The sequence below is a fragment of the Macaca nemestrina genome, chromosome 8 (genome assembly GCF_043159975.1).
Source record: "Macaca nemestrina isolate mMacNem1 chromosome 8, mMacNem.hap1, whole genome shotgun sequence".
NCBI lineage: Eukaryota > Metazoa > Chordata > Mammalia > Primates > Cercopithecidae > Macaca > Macaca nemestrina.
In genome coordinates this window covers 47,024,369-47,040,657 of record NC_092132.1, presented here as the reverse complement: position 1 = coordinate 47,040,657, position 16,289 = coordinate 47,024,369, and the positions used below count along the sequence as shown (strand labels likewise).

The 16,289-nt window shown below is 42.8% G+C and overlaps 2 long non-coding RNA genes across 3 annotated transcripts in view; one reads left to right on the top strand and one right to left on the bottom strand.

Annotated features, from left to right (window-relative positions):
* The window catches only part of LOC139355798 (uncharacterized), a 66,660-nt gene that overhangs the window by 21,017 nt on the left and 29,354 nt on the right, over window positions 1–16,289 (bottom strand). For both annotated transcript variants that reach the window (XR_011606857.1, XR_011606858.1), the window contains exon 2: window positions 6,017–6,072. This is a non-coding gene — a long non-coding RNA (uncharacterized lncRNA). The remainder of the gene's footprint in view (window positions 1–6,016; window positions 6,073–16,289) is intronic.
* Window positions 1,662–14,610, top strand: LOC105476083 (uncharacterized). Its single transcript, XR_011606859.1, has 3 exons — window positions 1,662–1,804; window positions 12,638–12,924; window positions 14,425–14,610. It is a non-coding gene; the product is annotated as an uncharacterized lncRNA (long non-coding RNA).

The window sequence follows — 16,289 nt, the reverse complement described above, 5'->3', positions numbered from 1 at the left end:
ATCATTTAATTGATAGCTCTGGATCAATTTCCTTTTCCGTATTTAATCCGGGCATTCGACAAACATATGTGACTCATCTGCCAGGTGCAGGCACTTGGGTTAGGGGATAGAGCAGATTAATTCTAGTCCACAATGTCTCCTGTGAGGTTTGGGAGAAAAAGCCCAGTGGGAAACTGCAGGGTTGGGAGTCAGTTCTTAGGGAATGGCTACAGCTCTGTGCTGGGCATTTTGTCTATTGCCCATCACTTTACTCTCACATCTTTTGAGGTAGGTGTTACTGTCCTCATTTTACAGATGAGTACATGGAGGCTCAAAAAGTTTCAGTCACTTAACCTAAAGTCAATCAGCTGGTAAGCAGCAGAATAGGACCCAGCCCAGTGCTCCCTGCACTCTACACAGGCTCTGGGGATGGTGCTTGCAGCCAACCTGGGCCAGGTGAATGAGGTGGCTCACGTAGATGCATGGCTGGATCCTGCCTTTATTTCAAAGTTTGAAATTTTGTACATCATAGACTTTTTTATTCATTTTGATTTTTAAAATTATATTGTATTAAAATATTATTTATCTTGAGTGTTGAGTGTTTTGTCAACTCCCCCCCACCACACCACTTAAATTTTGTGCCCGAGAGATTGTTTCATTTACCTCACTCTAAAGGGGAAGGACCTCCATCCTTTTCAAAGAAAAATAGTTGGGGACTTAGGAGGTGGTGGGCTGGGAAGCTGAATGCAGACTGGGGCAGGAGCCCTGGGTGGAGCCACACTGCCACGGTGACCCTCCCTGGCTCTGTGTAGCAGGCTGGGCCTTCTGCGCCTCTTATTTTATCAGTAGCAGATATGCTTCTCCCTGCCTGAGAAGTAGACCTGGAAAGTGAACCTGGTACTCCATTTGCCTATTTTTGGAGTTCTTTACAAGAAAGTTCTTCCACACAAATGCACATGATTTTGACATTTGCTGATGAGCAGCATTCTAAATTATCACAATGTACTTAACATTTTGTTTAAAGGCACACTTCCTTCTCAGCCGAGGGTCCCAGGAGGCAGAGGAGGTCAGAGGAGACATTCCCAGCCCCAGGCTGGTGAGAGAAAAAGGCTTCCTTGTTCTCTCAGGCTGTCTCCTCTGGCCCAGAAACAAGTTTTGTCAGGGGTGGTCAGTGTTCTAAGATTGGAGGCGGTGGGGAGCCTGCTTTTTAGCTCTCAGATTTGAGAGACCTGTCCAGGCTGCTCCATGAGGTGGGGTCTGCCTGGTCTCCCCACTTTCTAACCAGATTCCCCATCTGAGATACTCCCACTCCTCTGCCTGGAAAGCGGCCTGACAGCTCATCACATTCCTGCCTGCACCGTCCACTCCAGCGGCCACATGACTGAGGGGAAAAGGCAAGAAACCCGATTCCTGAAACTGGGCCCAACTGATAGGGCCGGTTCCTGGAATCCCAGCAGAGAGGCGGCCGGCAGGGGTGGGGACCAGCCTTCCCAGGGCTTGGGCTCCATCCTGCATGGCAGGGTTTCAAAGTCCAGGCAGGCCCCAGCTGGGCCGCCTGCCTCCCACAGAAGAGGAAAGAAATCCAGGCCCCAAGGTTCCCTCCTCACTCTGGGAACCTTCTCTCTGCCACAGGATGAGGGCTCTGCCTGCTCCTAGCCTCCCCTAACAGAGCCCACTATGCGTTGGCTCACAGGTACCTGTGCTCTGACTTGCTTCGAAGGGTTAGAATCTTGTCAGCAGGGAATTTGTCTCATTCATCCTTAATAGCAATAACTGCCATTTGCTGAGCAATTCTACCTGTCTTCTGTGCTCCTTGTCCTGGGAGGTAAGCAATTCTTTTCATTGCCATTCTACAGATAGGGAGGCAAGCTTCAAGAGGTCAAGTAACTTGCCCAAAGTCACCAGTAGGTGGCCAAGTCAAGATGTGAGCCTGTGTTTTATGAAAGCTCATGCATTGAATCCCCAAGCCAGGCATTTCAGACATCAGGGCTCACAGGTGTCAGTCTAGAAGTAGAAATGGGAGATGCGGAACAGGCAGGATCTATTATAGAATAGCAGGTGCATGTCTGTCTGAGGGAGCAGCTGCTCCGACCTTCAAGCTGATTTTGCCTCTTGGGAATACTGGCTCACCGTGGCCAAATTGATTTTTCAAGAATAGCCTGAGATCCACATTTTTAGGTGAAACGTCCTGATTTTAAAATTTGGGTAACTAGTTAAAAATAAAAGCAAAGCAAACAAAACAAACACTATGCGGGCTAAACAACAGAAGTCACTGGGTCAGATATAGCCCATAAGCCAGCAATTTAAAAATTCTGCACCACGTAATTGTACCATGTTGTGCTCTGTGCATATTAGGTGTGTAGGGAATTTTTTTTACTTCTTACTTCTTACTTCTAGGAACATCTGTTTCTATAGGAGGAAAAAGGTACAATTGCAGATATTCCCAAGGATGCATATTTTTGAATGATCAGTGCAGGTGTTGCCTTCCAGGTCAGTAGATGGTCATCAAATGCACATATAGACCAGGCTACTGTATTAATGAGATGCTCTAAGAAGGATTCTCCTTTCACATATCCAGGTGAGACCACATCCTTAGAAGAAAGACACATTCACACATTGCTTGGCCCAGCAAATGAGGTAGGAGAATGGGGAATGAGGGTAACCACGGGTTAAGGCATAAGCAAAAGAACAGCAGGTGCAGCCAGTTCTAGGCAAGATTAGGCACCATACAAGCCACATCCTCACTCGTGTGATAACAAGACGTTTCCACTTTAGCCTCTGATTGACTGTGGGCCAAGTCTCCACTACAGCCTCTGATCACAGGCCAGTCCTTCATAAGGTGTAACCAGTTGGAGGCTTCTAAAGGATACCTAGGGGTGTTACCAAATTCTTTTAGCCTAATAAAAACCCTACAGACCATTGTGATAGGGGCTCTTGAGCTGTTTGCCCCAGCCTGCTCCCACTTTGTGGAGTGTGCTTTTTTACTCCATTCTTTTGTTGCTTTGTCTTTCACTGCTTTGTTCTTTTGTTTGTTTCTGCATTTTGTTCAATTATTTGTTCAACTCTTTGTTTAACACTCCAAGAACCTGGTCAACTCACTGTCAAGACCTTCCATCCACTAATACAAAGACTTGGCCTCTGTGAACCATCCTTTTTGTCTTCCTACCTCCTACAAGGGAAAGTTTCCAAGACTCAGTCCTGAAACTTCAGTAACTCTCTCTCCATCATGTCTTCCAGAAAGAAGGGATCTCAGGCCCTTTCATGGATTTGACGATCACCTCTACACCTCACCCAAGCCTAAAGCCAAGTTCTCAATCTTCCTCCCAGAATCACATGCCCACCCTCCTGCTGGCCCCATCTCCGTCACTTGCACCATCATTCTTCTGCTCCGGCAGCTCCAGATCCCCGCATCATTCTTGAATCCTTTCTGCTTTCCTCCTTCAGTAATTAGCCCCAAACCCTAGCCAATCTCTCATTCCACCTCTCATCACGTCATACCTGGGGCATTGCTATATGGTCTTAACTGGTGTAACTGGGATAACATTTGGAAATTAACTGAGTCCCTCCTCCACATTCCTTTCTTTCACCTTGTGGCCCTCCCACACAGCAGGCATCTATCCATTGCTTCCAGGGAGAGTTAGTTGTTAAAGGCAGTCAAGTTCTTGGTTTTTGAATTTCAAAAGCCAGTCATCAGTTTTCTCTCATACCCCTTTTCCCCAGGAGAGAAATATTTCCCAAGCTGGGCACTGGGGAAGGTGTAAAAGGTTTGATGTGTCCCGGAGAAGAAACCCTGTTGTGCCTTCCTCCCACACGTGGGCTGAGCCCTAGATAGATTTGGTGGGTGGGTGGCGGAGGGGTTTGAGTGGGGGTGAGGGGGTCGTGCATTTCAAAGCAAAGCATACATGTTCCATTTTCTGGGAAGGAACTCAGCCCAAGAGCTGAGCAGTAGAAATGGCTACATGGGGTGTCCGGAAAATAAGACTTTAAATGTCCTCCCAGAGTCTCCTGTGGTCCCTAAGTGGTGACAGACAACAGCCACATGTCCTTAGGTTCATGAGAAAGGCCTGAAAGAACTAAGGGCCAACCGAAGAAAGACCCCGGATGAAAGTGGAGGCCACACACAGCTGCAACCTCCTTGCCTCAATGACTGAAGACCTCCAGGAAGAAGGGCGTCTCAGCTGGTGCCTGAATGGGCAAATGATGACCAGGAACCTGACTCCCCTTCGCAGTGCCCCCGTGCATCATTGTAGCCCTGCTCCAAAAGCCTGGAATTCAGACACAACTTCGGTGGGCAGGGAGAGATGCGGCAAAATCTGAACAGAGATTAAATTTGTGCTCCACCCACCCGAAAAAGAGAAAATATTTAGGAATTGCTGTAGAAAAATCAAGTCACTATTTTTGTGGCCTGAGTTTGGGTCCTGAAATTCACCAGTGCTCCTTGCCTCTTCTCTCCGTATTCCAAACGATTCTGTATTCTGTGGCTGGATTAATCTTCCTCCAGTGCCACTTCATGCTTTCATGAGTTCAAAGAATAATTATTGAACAGTTGCAATGAGCCAAGAGCTGTTTTAGGGGATTAAAATTTTAAATTGAGAGTAATAAGAAAGACAAAAAATAGCATTATACCGAAATGCCATTTTTCAAGCAAAGCTCTGAAAGTTTGACAATATACTCTGTTAGGTAGGCAGTGGGGAAGCAGGCACTCAATATATTGCAATTGGAAATGGAAAATATTACAACCCCTATAGAAAGAAATTTATTGATATCTACTAAAATGATATATATATTTGCCATTTGAACAAGTCCATCTACTCGCAAGAATCTATACCAAAGAAATATTGACAAAAGTATGAAGGGATATGTGCACAAGACAATTAATTGCAGCACTAGTTATAGTAGCAAAGAATTGAAAGCAACCCAAATGCCTATCAGTAGGAAACTGGTTGAGTAAATGATGGAGTTTATTATTATTAAAATACATAATAGATTACTATGCAGCTATAAAAAGGAATGAGAAATATTTCTATATACTACGATGAAGTGATTTTAAGAACATACTGTTAAAAGTGGGGAAAGGCAGGGAATACTGTTTATACAGAAGCATTTTACCTGAGAAAGGTAAGATTATTAGATTATATATACATATTGGTTATATAGTTTTTAAATGCAGGATAACAAAAACTAATAGTGGCTACATATAAAGGAAGGATGAAATAAAACAGAAAAGCCAGGGATGCAAGCAGGACTTCCCTTAATGTACCTTGTTTTATAGACTTTTACCTTAAAACTATGTAAACACAGGCGGGCATGGTGGCTCATGCCTGTAATCCCAGCACTTTGGGAGGCCAAGGCAGGAGGATCACCTGAGGTCGGGAGTTCGAGACCAGCCTACCAACATGGAGAAACCCTGTCTCTACTGAAAATACAAAATTAGCCAGGCTTGATGGTGCATGCCTGTAATCCCAGCTACTCAGGAGGCTGAGGCAGGAGAATCGCTTGAACCCGGGAGGCAGAGGTTGTGGAGATCACACCATTGCACTCCAGCCTGGGCAACAAGAGCAAAACTCCATCTCAAATAAAAAAAAAGACCTAGAGACAACAACCTACCTAGTAACAATGAGCATCCCAGGGCCCAGATTGTTGTCTCTAAATACTACTTCCCAGAAAAAGAAACCAGAGTTGTTTGTAAAACAGCTTTTTTTTTTTTTTTTTTTTTTTTTGTGTGTGTGTGTGTCAGATATGGAGCAGGAATATTCAAGATAAGTCTGGAAACCAAGAAAGATAGCAAAGACTATGGCAATCATATCAAAAGGACCCAGAAACCAACTTGAAGTGGTTCCCATTGACCAAAATGGGACAATTTGAGTACTGAAATGAAGAGTAATTGCAATGCATTGAAACATATCAAAAAATTAAAATACATGAGTCCATAATAAAATAAAACAAACTAATCAGTTACCTTTGGAATATGCTAGATAACTACTTCATTATTCTGAAAACTTATAAATAAAGAGAAAGAATTGAGCATCTATTTTACCTTTTCAGGTAGCCAAATAGTTGATGTGCAAATGGTCTTTATGGGAGACTTCTAGCCTATAAATGAACAAAGAATGATAGAATTAGACTGTCATCATATTATAGCCCCCACTGTTATAATGGAACTAGGCAATAATATCAATGGCTGCTAAAACCCTGAGGTGAATAACTGACGGGAGACTTCATAATGAATGGATCAAGCTGACAATACTTGAACCCAATGATCAATGTTAAGATGACAAAAAGAGAGATGACCAAACATTGCATGTTTTCTGATGTGATGTATTTGGCAGCACACGTTACCAATTATGAAGTATTCTTCTAAAAATGAACCTGAATCTAATCAAGCTCCAAGATCTAACCATGGTTTCCAGGAAATACAAGAGATAAAAGAATATGTTAATTGACACTATTGTGATGAAGTCTGTAAAATCCAGAATATTTCAAATAAATTGCAAGAAAAAAAGGGAAGGGAATCCAGAGATTTTAAAAGAAACCTGGAGGACTTACCAACTAAATTCAATTTGTGAACCTTGTTTGGATCTTGATTCAAACATCAAAAATTGTTAAAAGACTAGATAATTTGCTGATTGACTAGTTGACAATATTAAGAAATTGTTGTCAAACATTAGCTGATATCCTTTGCCATTATAATGAAAAATTTACTTTCTGACTTGACATTCAATGTCTTTCACTTGAACAATAAGATTTGATTTAAGTTCTAGATCTGCCACTTACTAATGTTTCTGAGAAAGTCATTGAATGGCTCAGAACCATCTGTGAAGTGGGAACATCGTATTATACCACCTTGTTAAGTCATTGTGAAAATATGAGATGATGAATATGAGAGCACTTTATAAACCACATAAGCCATCTCCCGTGACTGAGCTCCATGATTCTCTCAAGCATGGCTGATTGTCTGCCTTTGTTCAAGTGATTTCCCCTTACTCAGAATATTCTCCTCTCTCTTGTCATCCTGTGGATGTCTCACCTTTCCTTCTACCTCCAGCCTGTTTCGCCTTCTCTATGAAAACATTTTGAATCACTTCAGCCCACAGCAATTTTTTCCCTTTTCTTTTCATAGCCCATATTGTCTGTAATGCTCACTTGGCACTCTGAAATGACATTTCTGGGTAAATTCTCTTCCCAACTAAACTGAAGGACTCTTGACAACAGGGACTCTCTGTTCTTTATCTATTCTCCCCTCCACCAGAGTCTAGCACAATGCTTAATTACAAGATAGCTAAAGCTTCAAATAAAAAAGTATTCAGAACTCTTTTAACAGTAACAAAAACACAACTCAGTGTAGCTTGATTGAAGATAAATTAACAGGTTCATGTAATCAAATTACAGGAAGGGAATGGTTGCTGCTAGCCCTGAAGGATGACTGCTACCAGGGATTGGGGTGCAGGACTTGCTGTCATCTCATTCTCTATGACTGCATGCAGACAACCCTTTCCATGTGACAGCAAGCATACCTGTGGACAGCTTCCTGCCACATATCTCCCTGCTTAGTTCCAATTCAAGAGTCCTAGAGAACTCTGATTGGTCTAGCTTGATCTAGTGCCCACCCCCAAACCAACCACCAAAGCCAGGAAGTGAGATGAAGCTTCTATTTGCATTATATGTTAGAGACGGATAGAGGAATGGTTACCTCCCCAAATGAGCCAAAGCCACCAGAAGTGGGAGAAGAGCTGGACAGCTAAACTATGAAGTGTCCATGAGATGGGATACCAGTGAGCAGAGGAGGGATGTGATATGACGTGATCTGACTTGATCTCACATTCTGCATGAGCCCCCCTTTCCCCACAGCATTGAGTTTTAGAATGGCAGTTAACATATGCTCTTGGAGTACCCTCAGGGCTGATGTAAAATTAACCAAAATTGGAATACCTTTGCATTTTCAATAAACTGTTTCCAGTCATTTACCATTTCTGTTGCTTTTCCTCCATTCTTGATGTTCCAAGTTTTCATCTGGTACCATTTTTCATCTATTTGAAGAACTTCCTTAGCAATTCTTTTTGAGCACGTCCACTGGCAACAAATTCTCTTAGCTTTCTTTATTCTGATTCACAGAATGTTTTTATTTTAACCTTCATTCCTGAAGTGTATTTTCATTGGATATAGAATTCTGGAATGACAGTTCTTTTCTTTTAGCACTTGAAAAATGTTGTGCCACTTTCTTTTTACCTCCAGGGTTTCTGATGAGAAGTCCTCAAGCATTAGAATTGTACCACTATAAGTAATATGTTGTTTTTCTCTCATTGTTTTCAAGATTTTCTCTGTCTTTAGTTTTTAGCCATTTGATTATGAAGTGGCCAGGTATGGATTTCTTTAGGTTGATTCTGTTTGGGATTCATTCAATTTCTTGAATCTGTAGGTTTATGTCTTTCACCAAATTTGATAATTTTTCAGGCATTATTTCTTCAAGTTTTTTTTTTTTTCCCCCCAGCAATGCACTTTGTCTCCTTTCCTTCCGGGTTTCCAATGACTTAAATGTCAGACTTTTTGGTGCTGTGTGATAGGTCTCTAAATCTGTATTCACTATGGTTTTTTTCTCGCTTTTTTAGATTAGATCATGGTTATTTATCTATCCTTAAGTTCATTGACTCTTTCCTCTGTCACTAAGTTTTGCTAGTGAGTCCATCTCATGTGTTTTTACTTTGATTATGATTACATTTCTACATTCTAAAATTTCCCTTTTGTTCTCTTTATATTTTCTATTTTCTTGCTAAGGCCTTCTATTCTTTCTGTTCATGTGAAGCAAATTCGCCCTTACTTTTGGATTATTTTTATTATAGCTGCTCTGAACTCCTTGTCAGATAATTCTAACTCTGTGTCATCTAAGCATTGGCATCTGTTGACTGCTTTTTCCCATGCAAGTTGAGGTTTGTCTTTTTTTTATGTGCCAAGTAATTTGAATTGCATCCTGGACATTTTGATGTCTTGCTTAAATTCTATGAAGAATGTTGCTATTTTTGTCTTAGCAGGCAATGAACCTGGTTAAGCTCAGGCCTCACTTTCCAACCTGCTTTCTGTGGGCTGTGGTTCCAGTGTCAATTCTGTTTTCAAATTCTAAGTGCTATTCAGTGCTATTCAGTTCTGCCCCTATGTGCTTCCCCTAGTGGTTAGTCTGGGACCTGGGCAATGGTCTATCTGTTAGTGTTTCTCTGCTGTTGGGGATCAGATCCACATATATGCAGCTCAGGGAGGAGACCTGCAGCTCATAAACACCTTTATGCAGTCACTTCCCGTGAATCTCCTTCTCCACAATCTCTCTGTTAGTTGCCCACTCCTTGGGGCTCCCCTTTGCGGTTCTCTGGTCAGAAAACTGGGCTTTGGTCACCCTACTCTGCTGTGCACCTCCCACAACTGTACCACCTTCAAGTCCAAGCTGGAGGGAAAAAGTAAACTCACCACCGGTTTAATGGTACACCGAATTTGTGTCTTTTTCCCCCAATCTGCTTATTACTATTTGCTCTTCAGCATCCTTGCATAGCGTCTCATGCAGCCTCTCCAGGTTTTATAGCTGCATTTCACTGGGAGAGACAGAGTCGAGTGTGCTTACTCCATCTTAACTAGAACCCGGACACAATAGAATGATTTTACAGGACATTCTTCAATATGTGCCTCTGAAGATGTGCCTAAAGACTCATCTTAGAACTCAAAGTCAGGTAAAAGTAGTTCCCTGATGAATTTTTACAGATTTATTTTGTGAAACTGATAGTTCCCCCTTTTAACCCTGGTTACTGAAAAACTCAGAAAACATGATTTAGTTCACACAATCTAATTCCAGTGTCTGACACAGAGGAAGTGCTTATAAACATTAGTCATCTCCATACCTGTCTATTTCTCCTCTTACGCCCCAAGAACTAAACGTTATACTCCATAAAAGAAATCTTTCTGAGTCTGTTTTTTAAAAAAAATATAATTTGACTCTTCCCATGCCTTTTATTACTTGACTTTCTCTTGCAGTTATGTGATAGTCATTTGGGGACTTATTTTCATCCTATTAATCTTTTACACTGCCTCAAATTCTGTTTGGAAGTAGTCAAGGCATAAATGAACAAATAGATGACAAAAATACTGTATTCATGGAATACTTCCTATTTCTAAAACTGCTTCTACACCTGTTTCCATATTTCATCCTAAACAATACCCCGTATTAGTGAGGAAGAAAGGTAGCATGAGGCTCCTCATCAGAAAAGCCCAGCCCAGGCAGCACTGACTTGGGGATCCTCTGGGCTCCCCTCCCGCTGAAACCGAGATGAATTATTCTCCATTTTTATCTTCTGTTGAATGTTATACCAAGATGAAAAGAAATTTTGAGAATTTCAGTGTCCTCTGGGACCCCATGCCCTAGGAACTCCCAGTCCAGAACATTCCCACCAGGCCCTGTCTTCTCAGACTGCCTCATCAGTGGCTAATGCCTGCCCTTGGGGTCCAGGGACCCCTAGAGAAACTGGAGGCCTGATGTCACTTGAGGGAACATGATACTAGTCTCTACTCCTTCCAATCTGACTTGGAATTAGGACTCATCTCCTGAGCAGGGTCATCTTGTCCACTTGAGGGGGGCTTTCCACTCCTACTCCTGTCCACGAAGCCAAGTACCTCTTCGTGGGTTAGCACTGAAAGGTAGGCACAGAAACCGCTTCAGCTGGCACACAGGAAAACATCGCTATGACCCTTCCCTGTTATTCAGCTGTATCCTGGACTCCTCCTTCAGCTCAGAAAGCGAGGCGGAACCTAGCACTCAGGTGGGCCTCTCTCCTTCCCTCCCTCCCTCGCTTAATGACACTCAGGAGACAAAGATTGCAGCCATTTCCCTCTGAGGGGGAGTCCACCCAAGGGCAACTTACTTGCCTTGACAGTTCTAGGAAGTGACACTAATATGCAGGAGGCTAGGAATAAGAGAGCACTCAGGAGGCTTCTTGAAAGGTCCCTTGCCCCCTTTCCAGGTCAACTTTAGCAGCCACACATTCCTGGGGCTTAGCTGAACTTGGACTAAGCTCACTGCCATGGTACTGGCATGTCTGAACACGGTCAAGGTCTACAGACCAGTACCAGAGTCAGGGATGACTCTGAGTGAGCCTGGGCCTGTCATTCCAGTGTCCTCAGCCCAATTCCTATGGATCACCACCTCGATTCCAAGGAGAGGCTGCAGAAGGGTACAGATATGGCAACAGTCCTTCACTCCTCCTTGTGTCCATACCCTTTGCAATGTGACTTTATAGCTCCTCCTTTCGAGAGGTGGACTCCTTCTCATCTCCTTGATTTTGGGCTGATTCTGTAACTTTCAGTGTAATAAGGCCAATTGAATCTAATACAAGTGATGTTTGCCAGTTCTGAGCCCAGGCCTTAAGAGGCCTCACACACTTTTGCCCTTTGCTTGGGATTCCTGCCCCATCCACCTGAACAAGCCTGAGCTAGTCTACTAGAGGATAAGAAGACTGTTATTACCAGCTCTGGCTCCCCAGTCTACTGGAGGATAAGAGACCTCTATATCCTCTTATCCTTCAGTAGGCTGGGGTGCCAGAGCTGGTTAGCCCAGTTACCTCCCAACAGAGACCCCAGGCAGGTGAAAGAATCCAGTCAAAGTCAGCAAAGTTGACCCATGGCAGGCCACAAATACAAGAGGAAGCCCATCTAATTCCAGCCTGAATTGTCAACCTACAGAATCATAAGCAAAATAAATGCTTATTGTTTGAAGTCACTGAATTTTGGAGTCATTTGTTATGTAGCACTAAATAGCCACTGCAGAGGCTGAGCACTAAGAGAGCTATTTGTCTATCATTTCTTGGGATATTGGAGTACAAGCCTTTAGTAGTACCAGTCAGTCGACGAATGGAGACAGGAAGGGATGGGGATAGAGTGAGCAGCAGGATAAGGTTGTGTCTTGGGAGATGTTGCTGTGGACTCAGTACTCTCAAGTAGCAGGAGGAGCCAAAGCAGGAAGAGAATGTAGCAAACAGGAGCCCAGAGGAGTGGCTAGAGAAGCACTCTTAAAACCATCTCAGGGGCTTCCAGAAATATTTAGGAGAAAGATGAGAGGCTAGAGGTCTTATAGAGACAATGTGGTTGGAGCCAGAAAGACTATGTAATTTTAATATTACATCCAAGGCTACTCTGATTGAATTTTTTTTTAACCTCAAATTAGAGATTGTAACTTTCCAAAACATATTAGAAATAGGAAGTTTTTGGCCAGGCACAGTGGCTCACACCTGTCATCCCAGCACTTTTGGAGGCCAAGGCAGGAGGATTCCGTAAGGTCAGGAATTTGAGACCAGCTTGGCCAACATAACAAGACCCCATCTCTAGAGAAAAATAAAATAAAACAGAAATAGAAAGTTTTAGCAAATTTGTTACACATGAATTCTTCCAAATAGTGAAAAAAAAATCAGTAGATTGTGTTTACTTTATTCATCCTCGAAGGATTCTTTATTTCCAATTCTTTGGGGATAAGAAGAATAAAAATTGAGAAATGACTGCAAAGACTAGCAGCATTTATCACATATTCTTTGTACACATGGAGAAAGTGAAGAGCACACCAACAAATACTAAGTTACTATGGCAAAGAAAGAAGTCTGGTGCTTACTTATATTGGGTTATCTTCTCCTTTCAGGCAAGTGTGAAGAGTACACGTCTTTGCTCACTCCCCTTGCCATAGAGAGAAGAAACATGACTAGTGGAGCTCAATGCGGCAGTGAACAGCAGAGAACCTGTCATTTCTGAGCTGAAGCATTTCAATGTTTGTATAGAACCCTCCACCATTCTTGCCTGCCACATGGACTGAGGAGGCTGTGTGTTCCAGATGGCAAAACCACGGAGTGGTGGTATCTCTGTCTGCGTGGATCACTGAGCCAGGCCATGAAGTGAAGCTGCCTTAGAAGTTACCCAGGCCTGCAGCAGGTATTGCACAAATATGAAATCAACTTCAGTTGTGTCAGACTGCTGCGGTCTTGGCATTACTTGTTACTGAAGCATTGCCTGGCCTAGTCTGACTAATACAGTATTGAAAAGCTGACATCTGGCCGGGTGCGGTGGCTCATGCCTGTAATCCCAGCACTTTGGGAGGCCGAGGTGGGCAGATCACAAGGTCAGGAGATCGAGACCATCCTGGCTAACTCAGTGAAACCCCGTCTCTACTAAAAATACAAAAAATTAGCCAGGCATGGTGGTGGGCACCTGTAGTCCCAGCTGCTCAGGAGGCTGAGGAAGGAGAATGGTGTGAACCCGGGAGGCGGAGCTTGCAGTGAGCCGAGATCACGCCACTGCACTCCAGCCTGGGCGACAGAGCGAGACTCCTTCTCAAAAAAAAAAAAAAGAAAAGCTGACATCTGATTTAAAAAAAACTATCAATGTTGCAAATACATTACAAAACTGAGGAAAAATTGTTGTGCTGTTGTTCAGTGCAGATTTTACATGGTTTAATTTTTGGCAAGCAAGATCTAGTGTTCAGAGGAGCATCCAAAAAATTTTGTGAGCATGCACATGATAATGGAAATTTTATCCATTTGGCAGAAGCCACAGCCAGATTTGATAATATTATGGTAGAATTTTTCTGCATAATATAAATGTTGACACTAAATAATATTACACCTATTTCGAGAATGAAATACAAAACTAATTAAAATTGTAGCAGATGCTGTGAGTGAAATAGTCTGAATAAGGTAAAAAGAGCTAACTATTATTCATTATTTTGGCTACAACCTTGATGTGTTTGAGACACAACTCCTGACGGATATAGAACAGATAACTTTTTTTGTTGTTATTGCTTTTGTGGATTCTCAAAATGCAAATATTTCCATATGCAAACATATTGGGGATTTTTTTTCTCCAGCAAATGTCACAACTGGGGAAGGATTATAAACAATGTTAGTAAACCACTTACAAAACTAATCAAGAATAAAATAATTTGAAGCACCTTGAATATCACAATGTTGCAAATATGCATGGAAAGCAGGACAGAATGAAACAGATGATTCTAAGAAATGATTCTAGTGCATTTTCTTTCTTGACTAGATATTTTAATCTTAGTAGCGAATGGTGCAGGAAAAATCTCTTCTGACACCACTGAATTTTTTTGTACCATCCAGATCTATACAACTGCCTTTCAGCTTCAGTGAAATGTTGTGTATTAAAAACACATTTACCAAACATAAATTTGAAACCCTGTCAAATGCATGATGGGAGAGTTGAGTTTATGCCATTATGGCACTAAAAACTCAATTAGAGACTCTATCCAATTCTTCTTCAAAAAATTTTGATATATTAATAAAGACAAGGATTATAAAATTCAAGCCAAAGGTAAGTTTTAAAAAACATCCGCTGTTAAGTTTATTTGCTCAGGACTCATTTGGGAAGATGTTTTAAGTAAAATTAATGCTATGTATATCCAAAATAATACAGGAGCTGAAATTCAACATATTGCCCTAAGAAGCATCCAAAGCAATTGTGTATCTGCAGATGTTTATTGTGTCGACTGGGAGATGGGGTGAGAGTGGAGGCTTTTCTTCCTGTTGAAAGAAGAAAGAAGGTTGTTGGCATCTGGACTCATGGTAAGAGGGGTGGTTGACGCCATGGCTTGGGAGGAGGCAGCCTGCCCTGCAGCATGGTAGGCAGCAGACCAACCAGGAGTGGTCCCTGGTGAAGGGCCTCTGCCATTGAGATCCTGGAATTTTCATGTCTGATGGCCAGTGTCCAGTGATCTTTTCTGCATGGATGTTCTGCCAATCCAGGCCTTCAGTATAACTTTGTCAAACTCCACAGCCTCTACTTAGGTCCAGACTCAAACTCCCACTGCCTAGGAGGCAGTGATTGGGCGGCAAGACAGAATGAGAGATGCAGTGAGAACATCTGGCTGAAGTGACAAGCAGCCATGCTGCCTGCTGGTGTGCAGTTCTGATGACAACCAAGGCAACTTCATACATGACTGCACAAAGTTAATTTAACACGTTTGACTCTGCCATTTCATCCTAGTACCATAGATAAGATTTGTTGAGTAATTACTATGTACCAGGCCCTATTCTAAACTCTTTGTGAATATTAATTAATTTAATCCTTGAAGCCATCTCACTATTGTGCCCATTTTACAGATTAGGAAACTAAGGCCCAAAGAGGTTACACTAATTACCTAAGGTCAAATTAATGACAGAGTCTGGCTCCAGAGTCCACACTTTTAACCAGAGTGCAACGGAATCTGAATGTTACCCTTATAACCGAAGAGTTCACAATAGTGTTGTGAGTTTTACTCCTAGAAAAAAAAAAACACGCACACAGTCCCCCATCCCTCTGTCCCCCAGATAAATCCAAAATCTGCTGCCAGCTTACAGTGAGGTTGAAACTGCTTCTGGACCAAGTGTGGTGGCTCATGCTTGTAATCCCAGCACTTTGGGAGGCTGAGGTGGGAGGATTGCTTGAGTCCAGGAGTTCAAAACCAGCCTGGGTGACATGGTGAAATCCTGTCTCCACAAAAAATACAAAAATTAGCTGGGTGAGGGGGTGGATGGCACATGCTTGTGGTTCCAGCTACTTGAAAGGCTGAGGTGGGAAGACCACTTGAGCCCAGGAGGTCAAGGCTGCAGTGAGCCATGATCACGACACCGCACTCCAGCCTGGGCAACAGAGTGAGACCTTGTCTCAAAAAAGAAAAGAAAAGAAAGGAAATAAAATAAAAAGAAAAAAAAGAACTGCTTCAGATTATCAAGGTTTCAGGAATGCTGATGTTGAGCCTAGAATCTGCTTCTGCTCGTTTGTCTCTGATGTGGTTTGGCTCTGTGTCCCCACCCAAATCTCAAGTTGAATTGTAATCCCCACATGTTGAAGGAGGGGCCTGGAGGAAGATGATTGGATTCTGCGGGTGGTTTCTCCCATGCTGTTCTCATGATAGTGAGTGAGCTCTCACAAGATCCGATGGTTTAAAAGTGTGTGGCAGTTACCCCCTTGTTCTCTGTGTCTCCTGCTCCACCACGGTAAGACGTGCCAGCTTCCCCTCCACCTTCTACCATGATTGAAAGTTTCCTGAGGCCTCCTAACCATGCTTCCTGCACAGCCTGTGGATCTGTGAGTCAATTAAACCTCTTTTTTTTCATAAATAACCCAGTCTCAGGTAGTTCTGTATAGCTGTGTGAGAATGGACTAATACAGCGTACCAAGCAGGCTGTGGGCTTCCCTATCTCTTAGCGTGGACTAAGAGCAAGTCAATGCCCCACACTGGCAGGAGAACCTGCTGCCACCCCTCAGCAGAGAGAGAAGGGCATTGCGTGCCTGGGAAA